The sequence below is a fragment of the Bombina bombina genome, chromosome 11 (genome assembly GCF_027579735.1).
Source record: "Bombina bombina isolate aBomBom1 chromosome 11, aBomBom1.pri, whole genome shotgun sequence".
Taxonomy (NCBI): domain Eukaryota; kingdom Metazoa; phylum Chordata; class Amphibia; order Anura; family Bombinatoridae; genus Bombina; species Bombina bombina.
The window spans coordinates 50661574-50678340 of NC_069509.1; positions in this window are offsets into that span (position 1 = coordinate 50661574).

Here is a 16767-nt window from a genome sequence, read left to right on the forward strand (position 1 = left end):
TCTGCCAACCTACCATACTGCACTGATTGTGTGTCCATGGACCAAAGGGGTGGGCTATATTTTGGGGTCCAAAAGTCATTTTGTTTACTTTGTTTGCCTACTATGATTTGTAGCTTTAAAGGGACTCACTCTCAAGTCAAAAAATTAAACATTCATGATTCAGATAGAGCATACAATTTTTAAGCAACTTTCCAATTTACTTATATTAACAAAATGTGCAAAATCATTTCATAGTTACACTTTTTGAGTCACCAGCTCGTACTGAGCATGTGCAAGAATTAACAGAATATACGTATACACATTTGTGATTGGCTGATGGATGTCACATGATACAGGAGGAGTGGAAATAGACATAACTTTGAAATTTGTCAGACCATTGCATTGTCTTTTTATCATGCATTTGTTGATTATGCAAATCTACTGTATTGACTGCTCCTTTAAGACTTTGTGTAGATTAGTGTGTGTATACATACTGTGATCTGTCCCTTTAAGAGTGTGACCTTTCTGTGCCATGTATTTTCTCAGTCCTCGGTAGTAGATTTTGTGCCAGTAAAGGGTGTGTTGCATTGTAAGTGTAAGGCATAAAGCTACAAATGTATAAAAAATAAATAGGCAGATGGTTTGAAACAATTTATCAATGTATATAAACAGAGCTGAATCATGCTTGCCACCTGGGGAAAGTCTATGGGGAAAAAAGGATTTTTGGACCCCAAAATATAGCCCCCATTTTGGCCCATGGACACACGATTAGTGCAGTATTGTAGGTTGCCCGATAACAATTTTTATCTTAAAGTGAAGGTCAATTTCGATGAATTAGTGCCCGGTTTTTAATAATCCTATTAAAAACAAGGGCACTTTAATTCATCAAAATTGACATTTCACTCGCTTTCTTCAAATACTTACCTTTTAATCCTGACAGCCGCTGCATTGCTTCCTCCGCCCATCACAAGCCCTCTTCGCGGGTCCAAAATGACGAATCCGGCTTCCTTCAATCACTGCGTTGCCTCAGGCCATGATTCCCCCGGGGGGGGAAGCCGTGATTGGAGGATGCCGGATTAGTAATTTCTGATGTATGAAGAGGCTTCCGACAGCCAGGGGAATCGCTGGATCAAGTGTCAGGATTAAAAGGTAAATTTTTGAAGAAAACAAGTGAAATGTCAATTTTGATTATTTAAAGTGCCCTTGTTTTTAATAGGATTATTAAAAACCGGGCACTAATTCATCCAAATTGACCTTCACTTTAAAATAATGTATGGCTGAGAAAATAATTTAGATTACTAAAATAATATTTTACCCATTATAAGATTGTGTTGTAGTTAAAGCAGTGGCGTTTTTAGGTTTTGTGCTGCCCTAGGCACTCAAAACTCTGCTGCCCCACCACCACCAGGAGTTAGATTTTTTTTTTGACTGAATGGGTAAATGGATGAATGTGTGAATTAATGATATTGATGAATGGATTGCTGAGGAAGTTTAGCTTTATCTGCTGTTGCCAAGATTAATTCAAACTTCAAGAGTGTTAACCACAAAGGGGGAAATAAATGTATAATCACACCATAGTAAAAACTAATTAAGAAAATATATATAAATACACAATTTTGACATTTAAAAGAACCTTGATTTTAAAATAAATAAATCTGCTGCCCCCTCTAATTTTCCTCCCTATGCACGGCCTTGTTGGCCTAGGCCTTAATACGCCCCTGAGTTAAAGGGACATGAAACTGTTTTTATTTTTTTACTTTTATGGTTCAGGTAGAGCATATGATTATAATAAATATTCCGTTATTATTCTATTATCAAATTTTACTTTGTTCTCTTGGTATTCTTTGAGGAAGAGAACATCTAGGTAGGCAGAGTTCACATGCCTGGAGAACTATATGGCAGCTGATTTGCAAGGTGGAACCAGTGTTTTAATAAAATTGTTGACTGTATATATATATTTATATATAAAACTGCTGCCATTTTGTGCCCCTGACACATGCACACTCCTAAGCTTACCTACCTAATCCTAAACAAAAGATACCATGAGAACAAAGTAAATGTGATCATCACCCTTTAATTATATTTTCTTTGTATGCTATTTGTGCAGCACATATCACACTACCATTAGTATAAAAAATAAAATAAATGTAACCTTGCATTAAAAAAAGTAAACATCAATTATCATGATTCTTTCAGCAAAATTAACCTGGGTATCTCTTGAAATACAATCCATTAAAGGGATATTAAAGGCTAAAAAAATGGTAGATAGATTGATGCATTCAAAGAAAAGATTAGTCTGAGAATAACATGTAGATGTATTTTTTAAAGTTTCATTAGCTGTTTAAATAGTGACAAAATAAATATAAAGTTTTAGGGGCCAATTTACTAAGCCCCATATCGGCCCCAATGCCTCTGTTTCCACGTGAGCCTTCAGGCTCGCCGGAAACAGGAGTTAAGAAGCAGTTGCTCCTTAACCCATACGCCTCCTCTGAGGCTGCGGACATCAATCCGCACAATCTCATACGATCGGGTTGAATGACACCCCCTGCTAGCGGCCAAATGGTCGCAAATCTGCAGGGTGCAGCATTGCACAAGCAGTTCACAAGAACTGCTTGTGCAATGATGATAAATGCCGACAGTGTATGCTGTCGGCATTTAGCGATGTCTGGCGGACATGATCGATATAACGGATCATGTCCGCCAGACAGATGATAAATCGGCCCCTTAGTGTCTATAAAACAATGGGAGCTGCCATGTTGTAACTTAGGTTACCTTCTCTCCTGTGGCCAATTAGAGAACGTTATAAATAGGTCACTAGAGTGTGCAGCCAATGGCTGTATGGAATATAACAGTGTTCTGCACTTCGATTTCAAACAGGAACTGAAATGCTCACCATTTCTAAATGGAACTACAGCAAAAGGGGACAAAATTATTAATGAAAGTATATTGTAGAGTTTTTTTTTATATATTTATTTTTATATTGCTAAAGGTTTATCATACATCTATTAAAATGTAATGTGCCTGGTTACGGCTTATCATAAGGTTTATCATTTTATATTATATATATATATATATATATATATAATGTCCCTTTAAAAATGCAGAGATTTTGTTATTTAACCAGGAGGCACATTAAATTAAATTGTAATAGATGTATGATAAACCTTTAGCGATATAAAAATGCAGATTATTATTAGTATAAAAAAAATACATGATCTAATTTGTTAGAGCATGTAATTTTAAGACTATTGACCCTGCTCTATTGTGTGTTTTACTCCTGCAAAGGGGTTAAACACACAGTAGAAAAACCGCTCACGACCCACAGAGCACTGCTAGTCCACAGTGGTAACCCCAGCTGATCCAATCAGCAGCACGACTCAGATGTGTAACTAGCGCTGCTGTTTGGATCAGTATCAATTTCTGCTTGGGACTAGCAGTGCTCTGTGGGTCTCAAGCAGCTCTTCAAATGTGTGTATAATTTTTTGACTGTTATGGCCCTTTAAGATATAAAGTGAGTCAACACATATTTATTATTTTACTTTCAGATCTCTGATCATTTTTACCCGATTTGATCACTATCCATGCACAAAGACACACATTATCAAAAGAGACATGGTTGTAAATGATTATATTTAGGACTTGCTTTAAAAAGCATGTTTATCCTAAGCTGTGGAAGGTAACGATAGTTAAAAGGGTTCTGCATTTTCTTGCATTAGAGCTAATCCAGACCATTTATGACCAAGAAGACCAATATCATAGATGCTTGTAGAAGTCACAGAATGAACACAACTTACGTTTCTTCTGCAGAGCTACTGAAAATCTGACTTGGTTGCAGCCAGTTGTTACATTGGTGTTATTATTGAGATGCACAGTTCCCAAGGAGGAGCCTCGCTATACCGACTAAGGGCAAGATTAAAAGTGGAGCCTTATTTAATGCTCCTACTCGAGTGTTAATTGTGCTAGAAGTAAGCTTTTGTGCGCGTCGGGTTGCGCTTATATTACAAGTTGAAAGTAAACTGTTTTCGCTTGTGTGCTAACTCTCCGAGTGTGAAAAGCTAAACTTCGAATACTGCGTGCACGATAACGTATTTCCCAATAGAAGTCAATGGGGCCGAAAAAGTTGAAACAAAAAACCTACTTGTGTGCAAACCCAACATTAAAATATGAATATTTTACATTCCTGATGTCTGTGTATAGAGAAGAGGTGAGCGGTACCTGCTCTGATGTCTGTGTACTAGGAGGAGGTGACAGGTACATGCTCATATGTCTGTATATAAGGAGGGGTTGAGAGGTACGTGCCCTGATTTCTGTGTATTAGGAGGAGGTGAGAGGTATGTGTCCTGATATCTGTAAATAAGAAGGGGTGAGAGGTACGTGTCCTGATGTCTGTATATAAGGAGGGGGTGAGAGGTAGGCGTCCTGATGTCTGTATATAAGGAGGGGTTGAGAGGTACGTGCCCTGATTTCTGTGTATTAGGAGGAGGTGAGAGGTATGTGTCCTGATATCTGTAAATAAGAAGGGGTGAGAGGTACGTGTCCTGATGTCTGTATATAAGGAGGGGGTGAGAGGTAGGCGTCCTGATGTCTGTATATAAGGAGGGGGTGAGAGGTACGTGCCCTGATTTCTGTGTATTAGGAGGAGGTGAGAGGTATGTGTCCTGATATCTGTAAATAAGGAGGGGTGAGAGGTACGTGTCCTGATGTCTGTATTGTATATAAGGAGGGGGTGAGAGGTACGTGCCCTAATGTCTGTATATAAGGAGGGGGTGAGAGGTACATGCCCTGATTTCTGTGTATTAGAAGGAGGTGAGAGGTACGCGTCCTGATATCTGTAAATAAGGAGGGGGTGAGAGGTAGATGCCCTGACGTCTGTGTATTAAGAGGAGGTGAGAGGTAGGTGCCCTGGTGTCTGTATATAAGGAGGGGGTGAGAGGTACGTGTCCTGATGTCTGTACTGTATACAAGGAGGGGGTGAGAGGTACGTGCCCTGATTTCTGTGTATTAGGAGGAGGTGAGAGGTATGTGTCCTGATATCTGTAAATAAGGAGGGGTGAGAGGTACGTGTCCTGATGTCTGTACTGTATATAAGGAGGGGGTGAGAGGTACGTGCCCTAATGTCTGTATATAAGGAGGGGGTGAGAGGTACGCGTCCTAATGTCTGTATATAAGGAGGGGGTGAGAGGTACGTGCCCTGATTTCTGTGTATTAGGAGGAGGTGAGAGGTATGCGTCCTGATATCTGTAAATAAGGAGGGGGTGAGAGGTAGATGCCCTGACGTCTGTGTATTAAGAGGAGGTGAGAGGTAGGTGCCCTGGTGTCTGTATATAAGGAGGGGGTGAGAGGTACGTGTCCTGATGTCTGTACTGTATATAAGGAGGGGGTGAGAGGTACGTGCCCTGATTTCTGTGTACTAAAAGGTGGTGAGAGATTGGTGCCCTAATGTCTGTATGTAGGGGGAGGGGTGAGAGGTACATGCTCTGATGTCTGTCTATTAGGAGGAGGTGAGAGGTACATGCCCTGATGTCTGTGTATTAGGAGGAGGTGAGAGGTACGTGCCCCGATGTCTGTGTATTGGGAGGAGGTGAGAGGTATGTGTCCTGATGTCTGTGTATTAAGAGGAGGTGAGAGGTATGTGTCCTGATGTCTCAGTCTGTGTATTAGGAGGAGGTGAGAGGTACGTGTCCTGATGTCTGTGTATTAGGAGGAGGTGAGAGGTACGTGCCCTGATGTCTCAGTCTGTGTATTAGGAGGAGGTGAGAGGTACGTGTCCTGATGTCTGTGTATTAGGAGGAGGTGAGAGGTACGTGTCCTGATGTCTGTGTATTAGGAGGAGGTGAGAGGTATGTGCCCTGATGTCTGTGTATTAGCAGGAGGTGAGAGGTATGTGTCCTGATGTCTGTGTATTAGGAGGAGATGAGAGGTACGTGTCCTGATGTCTGTGTATTAGGAGGAGGTGAGAGGTATGTGTCCTGCTGTCTGTGTATTAGCAGGAGGTGAGAGGTACGTGTCCTGATGTCTGTGTATTAGGAGGAGGTGAGAGGTATGTGCCCTGGTGTCTGTGTATTAGGAGGAGGTGAGAGGTAGGTGCCCTGATGTCTGTTTTTAAGGAGGAGGTGAGAGGTACGTGCCCCGATGTCTGTGTATTAGAAGGAGGTGAGAGGTAGGTGCCCTGATGTCTGTGTATTAGGAGGAGGTGAGAGGTAGGTGCCCTGATGTCTGTATATTAGGAGGAGGTGAGAGGTATGTGCCCTGATGTCTGTGTATAAGGATGGGGTGAGAGGTATGATCCCTGATGTCTGTGTATAAGGATGGGGTGAGAGGTATGTACCGTGATGTCTGTGTATTAGGAGGAGGTGAAAGGTAGGTGCCCTGATACTGCTGTATAAGGAGGGGTGAGAGGTAGGTGCCCTGATGTCTGTGTATTAGGAGGAGGTGAGAGGTACGTGCCCTGGTGTCTGTGTATTAAGAGTAGGTGAGAGGTATGTGTCCTGATGTCTGTGTATTAGGAGGAGGTGAGAGGTACGTGTCCTGATGTCTGTGTATTAGGAGCAGGTGAGAGGTACGTGCCCTGATGTCTGTGTATTAGGAGGAGGTGAGAGGTACGTGCCCTGATGTCCGTGTATTAGGAGGAGGTGAGAGGTACGTGCCCTGATGTCCGTGTATTAGGAGGAGGTAACTGTGCTTTATGGGATATAGTGCACAGTTACCTCCTGTTACCTGTGTATTAGGAAGCACTGAGAGGCATGTGTTCTATGTCAGTTTATTAGCAGGCAGTTGGATGCACTTCTCCTGTTGATATCTGGGTAGAATGACAGGGGTTGGATGTATGCCGTCCTTTTGGATAACTGACATTCTTGTCCTGTCCTAGGGCTGCTGTCAGGTTACATCTTGCTTCTATACAATTCATGCCCTGGGGTCTTTTTTCACAACACAAATAATCTCTCAGCAACAGAGTAAAACTAAAATACATCATTGTGTGTGTACATTTGTTAGTTTACTTATCAGTGAGTGACAAGTATGTACGGATCTGTTTAAATTGTTATGTTGTGTTATATGCAAGTTTTCACGTCACAGCGTAGGTGTGGGTTTTTCTGTATTGCCGTGACTTACTGCATCTGTAATAGTGTTTTCCAATATATGCCACAATATTTATTTTAACTTGCTTATTGCTTATAAGTCTCCTGTACAGTATTTAGCAGTATTTGTGTCTGTGCAAGTGGCACTTTTTTGTATATTTGCTTTTGCTATATTAAGTGTGACAACGGCCTAGATATTTTTGAGGCCGCCGAGTTTTTGCCTATATTTTCCATAGATGTCATGTCCTGCTATTAACATCTATAGTTGCCAGAAGTGCCAAAAACATTAAAGGGACAGTCTAGACCCATTACATAATTGTGATCGGGTAGTGCGCATATTACAAATTGAAAGTAAAAAGTTATCGCTCCTAGTTAACCCGGTGTGCGCAAAAAGCAGAACTTTGAATATCGCACACGTGTTAACGTATTCCCCAATAGAAGTCAAAGGAGCAAAAAAAATGGAAAGAGAAACCTAAAACCCTACTCGTGTGCTAACCCGATCGCATATTCTCAGGTTCTCTAACCTAACATGAAAAATATGAATATTTCACAATCCAATGTTCTTCACATAGAATATGTTATATTTATTCATAAATAGTATAAATACATATTTCTACATATATCGGATGGTATTTTGGTACAATATATATCTTTACCTATATATATATATATATATATATATATATATATATATACACTGTATATAGATTATATATAGGTATAGATATATACATATATATATATATATACATATATATATAAATACAGGTGGCCCTCGGTTTACAACGGTTCAATTTGCACCGTTTCAGAAAAACAACCTTTTTTTCAGTCATGTAACTGCTATTGAAAAGCATTGAGAAGCAGTGCATTGATTAAAATAGCCAGTAGGTGGAGCTGTCCGCTTGTGTTGCAGCAAAGATATGCAAGCCAAGCAAGCTGAAATTAATCAGTTTAACCAGACCTGAGCTATAGGGCAGCTTGCAAAGTCCAGATTGGAATGCATAGAAAGAACAGTTTGCAGAAAAATGCAAGTAAAGTCTGTGTTGTGTGATTATTCTATTAGGTTTATAATGCTGTTTAGCAAATGTTTTTGTTCATTTAACTTAGTTTCATTATATATTCTGTGTTGTGTGATTATTGTATTAGGTTTATAATGCTGTTTAGCATTTAAAGTCTTCATTTCAAAGCTTTAAAAATAATGTATTAGGTGTTACTTATGACAATTTTGAGAGGGGCCTGGAACCTAACTCCCTGACTTCCCATTGACTTACATTATAAACTGGGCTTAAATTTACAACGGTTTCGATTTACAACCATTCCTTCTAGAACCTAACCCCGGCGTAAACTGAGGGCTACCTATATGTATATATATATATATATATATATATATATATATATATATATATATATAAATATCTATTTTAAATACAAATAACATATTTTGCTATGTGCAGAACATTGGAATGTGAAATATGTACAGTAAAAATACTGTATAAAAACATAAATACATACACAAATATATGTAAACACATATAAACATATATATTGCGATAATCATTCTAGCATAAATCGCAATTGTGCTAGAGTTTTCAAATTTACTTTCAACTTGTAATACAAGTGCAATTTAATGGCCACAAAAACCTGATATTTTTGAATATGTGAGTGGGGATTCTTGGAGTTTTCACAATAACAGATGCTGTTCCTTATTATATATTACATTCAATATACCTTAAATTAAAGTATAGCATTTATATATTAACTAGGACAGACACCTGATGTGGATTCTAAAGAAACAGAACACAAACAACTAGTTAAACTAATTGTATAAGGAATACAATAAAGTTTGTAGCATTGAATTCCACAAAATCAATATCAATATTACTCCAAGGAAAATTGTTTAGGATAAATACTCTAATTTAAAAAGTTCCATACCATTCATACTTTAAATCTTTATTATATAAACTAGGAACACACATTCACACAGTAGCAGAAGAATATAAAAGCACTTAAACCTAGTTTTAAGGTAAGAATTAGAGGTTCAAATATTCATTCACCATTAATAAACATGGGCCCACTGATATTGTAATATAGAGTAAGCTAAGCCCTTACAATCCGAGGGCTGAATTACTTTTAATTTTTAGATATCTAGTACAGTGGGCACCAGGATTAGGTATCTCTTATTGTTGAACCATAATATTAAATTTACAACTTAGGTAAGCAGTTTAAAAAAGACAGACAGGAGAGACACGGCTGCTCCTGCTGGACCCCTGACGCGCGTTTCAACTAGGTTTAAGTGCTTTTATATTCTTCTGCTAATGTGTGAATGTGTGTTCCTAGTTTATATAATAAAGATTTAAAGTATGAATGGTATGGAACTTTTTAAATTAGAGTATTTATCCTAAACAATTTTCCTTGGAGTAATATTGATATTGATTTTGTGGAATTCAATGCTACAAACTTTATTGTATTCCTTATACAATTAGTTTAACTAGTTGTTTAAAAACCTGATATTGCTTAAGTGCAAACAACAGCGCACCACTTGTAATCTGGCCCTAATATGCACTTCTAAACTGTCTTACAAGAAAATAGCTAACTGGACAACAAGCTGTGGGCGGAGCTTGGTGGATATTTTCGCTGCTAAAAAACAAATATTTAAAAGTTTCATGTACTTCTTAAAAGCTTATAGATGTGGAACCCATTGTAAGATGCTTGTCTGGTGTAACAATAAGTAATAAAGAATAAGTATTGGGTCTAGACTATCCCTTTAAAGGGACATGAACACAATTTTTTTCTTTCATGATTGACAAAATGCATTCAATTTTAAACAACTTTCCAATTCACTTCTATTATCTAATTTGATTCATTCTCTTGATATCCTTTGTTGAAACACATATCTAAATAGGCTCAGTAGCTGCTGATTAGTGGCTGCACATAGATGCCTCGTGTGATTGGCTCACCCATGTCCATTGCTATTTCTTCAACAAAGGATATCTAAAGAATTAAACAAATTAGATAATGGAAGTAAATTGGAATGTTGTTAAAAATTGTATTCTCTATCTGAATCAGAAAAGAAAAATTTTGGGTTTCATGTCCCTTTAATTCTAGAATTCCCCACAATGAATTCAAGCATCCTCCACCAAAGCTTTACCTTAGACCCCGACTCTTGATCCTACCATGTATATTTTTTCACAACTAAACAGTCATTTTACCCCTTGGCTTCCAATAACATTCAAATAAATAATTGTATCTCTTTGGATGCCAGTAGCATGTGATCAGTAGAGAATTGACCCCCCCCCCCCCTTCTTTCTGCTCCATATTTGTAATACATAAAAAAAAGGACATTTAAGCCTGATAAAATACTGGCAACCCTAACAAAATCTCACACATGAATAGAGAGTCTTGCTAAGTGGAAAAACAATTACAACTGCAAAAGCTTTAAAAATACGCTTGAAGAACGGTTAATGTAAATGCTTGTGTTACTAAAATATTAGCATGTTTGTTTTGTTATTGAAAAGTGGTTTTGATGGATAGGAGAGAAGGTGTCTCAGGGACTTCATAGTCACGAACAAGGGGGTTGGCTAGTGATTTTCTGGGGGTGTGGCCAGATTTTTCACCTACACAAACGGCATGTGTGTGAAATTCTCAAGAACCCTATTGCCCTTATGGAGTATCTTGACTCACTGTTGTGTTTCTCTATCGCAAAACTGATAAAGTTATTTGTTTTTTGTTTTACTTTTATGTTTTTGTTTTTTTTTGTTTGCATTTAGTTTTTTAAATGTTAATTAGTTTAACATTTTGACAGTGGTTTACTTCACAGTAGAATGAATGGGCCAATGTGTGTTATCCATATGCATTTATATTTGCCAGAGTGTTAGGTGTGTTATTCACTTGCTCCCAAGTTTTAATTCTACATTTCTAAGTGAGTTTAAACATTCTTGGTTATAATTCTGTGTTCCTGGATGTATCAATTCCTGGGTGTATCACAGTGCTCTGGGGCATGTTACTGCATTTTTGGACGTGTTTCTGCATTTCTATGTATATATCAAAAGTTCCTGGATGTCAGTCTAGTCCGTATATTTCCTGGTAATGAGGACTTGCCCGGTTCCCAGTCCGGCTCCCGGTCTTGGCGAATGCAGAGAGTGATTTCTTCTGTCTGCCTATATTTAAAGAGGCCATGTCCTAATTACTGGAACTCTCACCTGGACGCTATTAGAGTGGGAGTTCCTATAAAAGGTCACTCAGACCACCACTCTTTGCTGAGTTATTGCATTACTTACATTCTTCTTGGAATTTGACATACTTACCTGTTACCTCTGTTACCTCTGTATGCTCACCTTGTTTCAGAGACCAAGCATACTTACCTGATACCTGTGTATGCTCACCCTGTTCCAGAGACCAAACATACTTACCTGACAGCTGCGTATGCTCACCCTGTTTCAGAGACCAAGCATACTTACCTGGTACCTGCGTATGCTCACCTTGTTCCAGAGACCAAGCATATTTACCTGACACCTGCGTATGCTCACCCTGTTTCAGAGACCAAGCATACTTACCTGATACCTGCATATGCTCACCTTGTTCCAGAGACCAAGCATAATTACCTGATACCTGCGTATACTCACCCTGTTTCAGAGACTAAGCATTCTTACTTGATACCTGCGTATGCTCACCTTGTTCCAGAGACTAAGCATACTTACCTGATACCTGCGTATGCTCATCTTATTCCAGAGACCAAGCATACTTATCTGATACCTGCATATGCTCACCTTGTTCCAGAGACCAAGCATACATACTTGATACCTGCCTATGCTCACCTTATTCAAGAGATCAAGCATACTTAAAGGGACACTGTACCCACATTTTTTTCTTTCGTGATTCAGATTGAGCATGACATTTTAAGCAACTTTCTAATTTACTCCTTTTATCAAATTTTCTTCATTCTCTTGGTATCTTTATTTGAAATGCAAGAATGTAAGTTTAGATGCCGGCCCATTTTTGGTGAACAACCTGGATTGGTGGATAAATTCATTCACCAATAAAAAAAAGTGCAGTGTCCCTTTAACTGTTACCAGCGTATGCTCACCTTGTTCCAGAGACCAAGCATACTCAACTGATACTTGTGTGTGCTCACCTTATTTCAGAGACTAAGCATACCTATCTGATATCTGCATATGCTCACCTTGTTCCAGAGACTAAGCATACTTACCTGATACCTGCGTATGCACACCTTGTTCCAGAGACCAAGCATACTTACGTGTTACCTGTGTATGCTCACCTTATTTCAGAGACTAAGCATACTTACCTGATACCCGTGTATGCTCACCCTGTTTCAGAGACCAATCATTCTTACCTGTTACCTGTGTATTCTCACCTTGTTCCAGAGATTAACAATACCTACCTTATACCTTCGTAGGCGCACCTTCTTCCAGGGACCAAGCATACTCACTTGATACCTGCCTATGCTCTCCTGGTTCCTGAAAGACAAAGCATACTTACCTGATACCTGTGTATGCTCATGTTGTTCCAGAGACCAAGCATACTTACCTGTTACCTGCTTATGTTAGCCTGGTTGCTGAAAGCCAAGCAAAGTTACCTGATTCCTGTGTATGCTCACCTTGTTCCTGAAGCTGTACCTACCTGGCCTGTGAAAGTCTCACCAACAGTACCCGCTGGGTATCCTGTGCCTGCTGAGTATTCTGTGTCTGCTATACCAGTGACAGCTTCCCTCAAACCAGCTGTTCCTGCTGTACCTACCTGGTATTCCATGACAGTCTTGCAACCTACTTAAGTAGTCTGAACTTTGTATAGGGCTTTAATGTTCTGTCTTGGGCCTATGTTCAGTCTTGCTGTTTCTGTGATCTTCAATATGAACGACCAACTGTTCTTTAGTTTATCATTCAGTAAAGCTTTAAAAAGACTTGTTAAGTATATCTGTTACTGCATTCTGAGTTCCACACACCATAACCCCCTCACAGGTAAATTGTCACATTCCTGGCTATGGCACTGGGTTCCTGGATATTATCATATAATCCTGCGTGTATTGTTACATTCCTGGCTATGTCATTAGGTTCCTGGACATTATTATATATATTCCTGCGTGCATTGTCGCATTCCTGGCTATGTCATTGGAACATATTAAAGGGAGACTATAGTGCAGTGTGTGTCCCTTTAAGTTCCTTGATATCACTGAGCATTTTAAAGTGTTTAGCAGAAAGCAGCCACATTTAATTAAATTATCCAGCACTAGTGGATTTGCAGAATACCTCCCTATTGCTTTATGGGAGGACTGTATAATGCTCTTATACTAAAGTAACACTTAAATGGACACTGTGCAGTAAAATGTGTATCCTCTCAATGTATTTCTAATGAGTTGTTATACCAGCTGCTGGGTCTTAAATATGCAGGGAATTTGCACCTTTAGATTTGTTTTTGTATCTAAAATAACTGGTTTTCCTCTTTGAAACCACCACTTATTGTCCTCAAGAACATGCCCATTCAAATAGGTTGATCCTGCAGGAAGAACCAACTTGTTTATCCCACCTCTCTATATACAAATGAGGTACTGAAATGTTCATTATGGGTAGTGGGTTCAATAAGCAAAGCAAGCTAGCATAAACCTAAAGGAGCAAATTTTAATGAACCTGGCATAGAAAGTCAATGGGAACACATTAAGGGGGAACAATACAGTATACAGTGTCCCTTTAACTTTCCAAATAGCCACTGAGATTACTAAAAGTATAGAACTGTCTGGTAAAGATGCATAATTACTAAATGCTCATACAACTACAATAAAGAAATAATATACATTTTATTTTAATATAAATCAGCCTATGAACATATAGGGCCCAGTATTTATATTGCCAGTATAACAATTCATGCTTTAGAAGTGTCAATTAAAGGGACACTAAACCCAAATTTTTTCTTTAATAATTCAGATAGAGCATGCAATTTTAATCAACTTTCTAATTTACTCCTATTTTCAATTTTTCTTTGTTCTCTTGGTATCTTTATTTAAAATGCAGGAATGTAAAGCTTAGGAACCAAACCATTTTTGGTTCAGAACCTGGGTTACGCTTGCTTATTGGTGGCTAAATGTAGCCACCAATAAGCAAGCACTATCCAGGGTGCTGAACCTAAAATGGACTGGCTCCTATGCTTTACATTCCTGGTTTTTAAATAAAGATAGCAAGAGAACGAAGAAAAAATTATAATAGGAGTTAATTAGAACATTGCTTAAAATTTCATGCTCTTTCTGAATCGTGAAAGAAAAAAAATTGGGTTTAGTGTCCCTTTAAGATCATACGGCTTTGGTATGTAGATTCAGAGAAAAACAAAAAATATATTAGTATCTAGATTGTAAATTCCCACGGGAATACGGCCCTAAATTCCCCCTGTATTTGTCTGTAAAAATTTGTCTTTTATTGTATTGTTTCTCCATTGTACTTTTATCCTTGTATCCATAGACAGTGCTGCGGAATCTGTTGGCGCTTTATAAATAAAGAATAATAATTATAATATATAAAGTATGTAGTACAGCAAAGACATTGCTATAAATGTCAATTTCCCTCAGCAAATTTATTTCACTGTTTCTGGTACTGTCCAAAAATAAACCAGCTAGGAGCACTTTTCTTTTGATCTAAAAAATATTTTTTTTTATGGTATCAGATTCAGTATCTCATAGCCTAAGTAATACTATTACTTTAATAGTCAGGAATCTAATCCTGAAAAATTGGAAAAATAATAAAAAAAACCCTTTTAGTCTATTCCTACAAGCGGTCAAAGCACAGATTATGTTTGAGCAATATAATGTCTGTAGCACATGTGAGAAGCAAATACAACGATTCTTTAATAAATGGTTGAAAATAATAAAGACCTATCCGCTCCCCACACAATATATACTCACCAAAGCATTTCAGAGATCTGTATACTTTGAAGGTCTAATTTTACGTAACATATTCCCTGTATCATGGTACTAACAACCTCTCGCAGAGGGTGGAGGGGACGGGGGGAGGGGAACGACGGAGCAGAGAGTATATATATATTTTTTTATTTTTTTTTTTCTTCTCTTTCTTTTTCTTTTTCTTCTGTATTCTAGGATTTATATACTGGAAAAGTATGTCAGCAAGATATTAAGAATTTGTAAATATACAGTATAATTGTTTCTATCTATTGTTCATCTCCTCTTTAAGCATGTATTTTGTTTTCTATTGCTGACTTTAAAATAAATGATTTAAAAAAAAAAAAAAAAAAGTATGTAGTACAAAGATATATTTGAAAGCTCAAGACCAGATAATGAAGAAATAGTTTTACCATGTAGATATCAGTTATCAACAGGATGATAATGAATTATTAGTGTCACTTTATAGATTTAACAAATGGAAACAAAGATACAGTAATTCCAGTGGTGACAGAAGGAAGGAAAATACAAATGTCACTGGGCACAGTAGAAGCATTTTCCATAATTACATGAATGGATTGGAAGACACTTGATATTTTAAGCCAATATTGATTAGGTTAAAAAATAAATTCACAGGAAATTCTCCTTCTATTAGGTTATGAAATGGTAAACATAATATTCAGTGATCAGGAGAGGAAGAAAGATCATGAAAAATGATGCATGGACTATAAAAACAAAATTTATGCTTACCTGATAATAGTCTTTCTTTACGGATATGGAGAGTCCACAACGTCATTCAATTACTACTGGGAATATCACTCCTGGTCAGCAGGAGGAGGCAAAGAGCACCACAGCAAAGCTGTTAAGTGTCACTCCCCTACCCATAATCCCCAGTCATTCGACTGAAGGGAAATGGAAAAGGAATAACACAAAGGTGTAGAGGTGCCTGAGGTTTAGTAAAAAAATAACTGTCTTAATAAAGGGTGGGGTCGTGGACTTTCCATATCCGGAAATAAATTTATCAGGTAAGCATAAATTTTGTTTTTTTCCTAAGATATGGAGAGTCCACAACGTCATTCTATTACTAGTGAGAACCAATACCCAAGCTAGAGGACACAGAATGAACAGGGAGGGAGAACAAGACAGGCAGACCTAAATAGAAGGCACCACCGCTTGAAGAACCTTTCTCCCAAAAGAGGCCTCAGCCGAGGCAAAAGTATCAAATTTGTAAAATTTAGAAAAAGTATGCAGAGAGGACCAAGTTGCAGCCTTGAAAATCTGTTCCACAGAAGCTTCATTTTTGAAAGCCCAAGAAGAGGAGACAGCCCTAGTGGAATGAGCTGTAATTCTCTCAAGAGGCTGCTGTCCAGCAGTCTCATAAGCAAAACAAATTATACTTCTCAACCAGAGGGAAAGAGAAGTAGAAGTAGCCTTCTAACCCTTACACTTTCCTGAGAAACAAACAAACAGGGCAGAAGACTGGCGAAAATCCTTAGTTGCCTGTAGGTAGAATTTTAGAGCACGCACAACATCCAGAAGAAGGATTAGGACAGAAAGAAGGAACAACAATTTGATTAATTATTAATATTTCTATCCGAAACCACTTTAGGAAGAAACCCTAATTTAGTACTAAGAACCGCCTTATCCGCATGAAAGATAAGGTAAGACGAATCACACTGCAAAGCTGAGAGTTCCGAAAATCTCTGAGCAGAAGAGATAGCAATAAGAAACAAAACTTTCCAAGATAGCAACTTAATATCTATGGAATGCATTGGCTCAAACAGAGCCTACTGCAAAACTTCAAGAACAAGATTA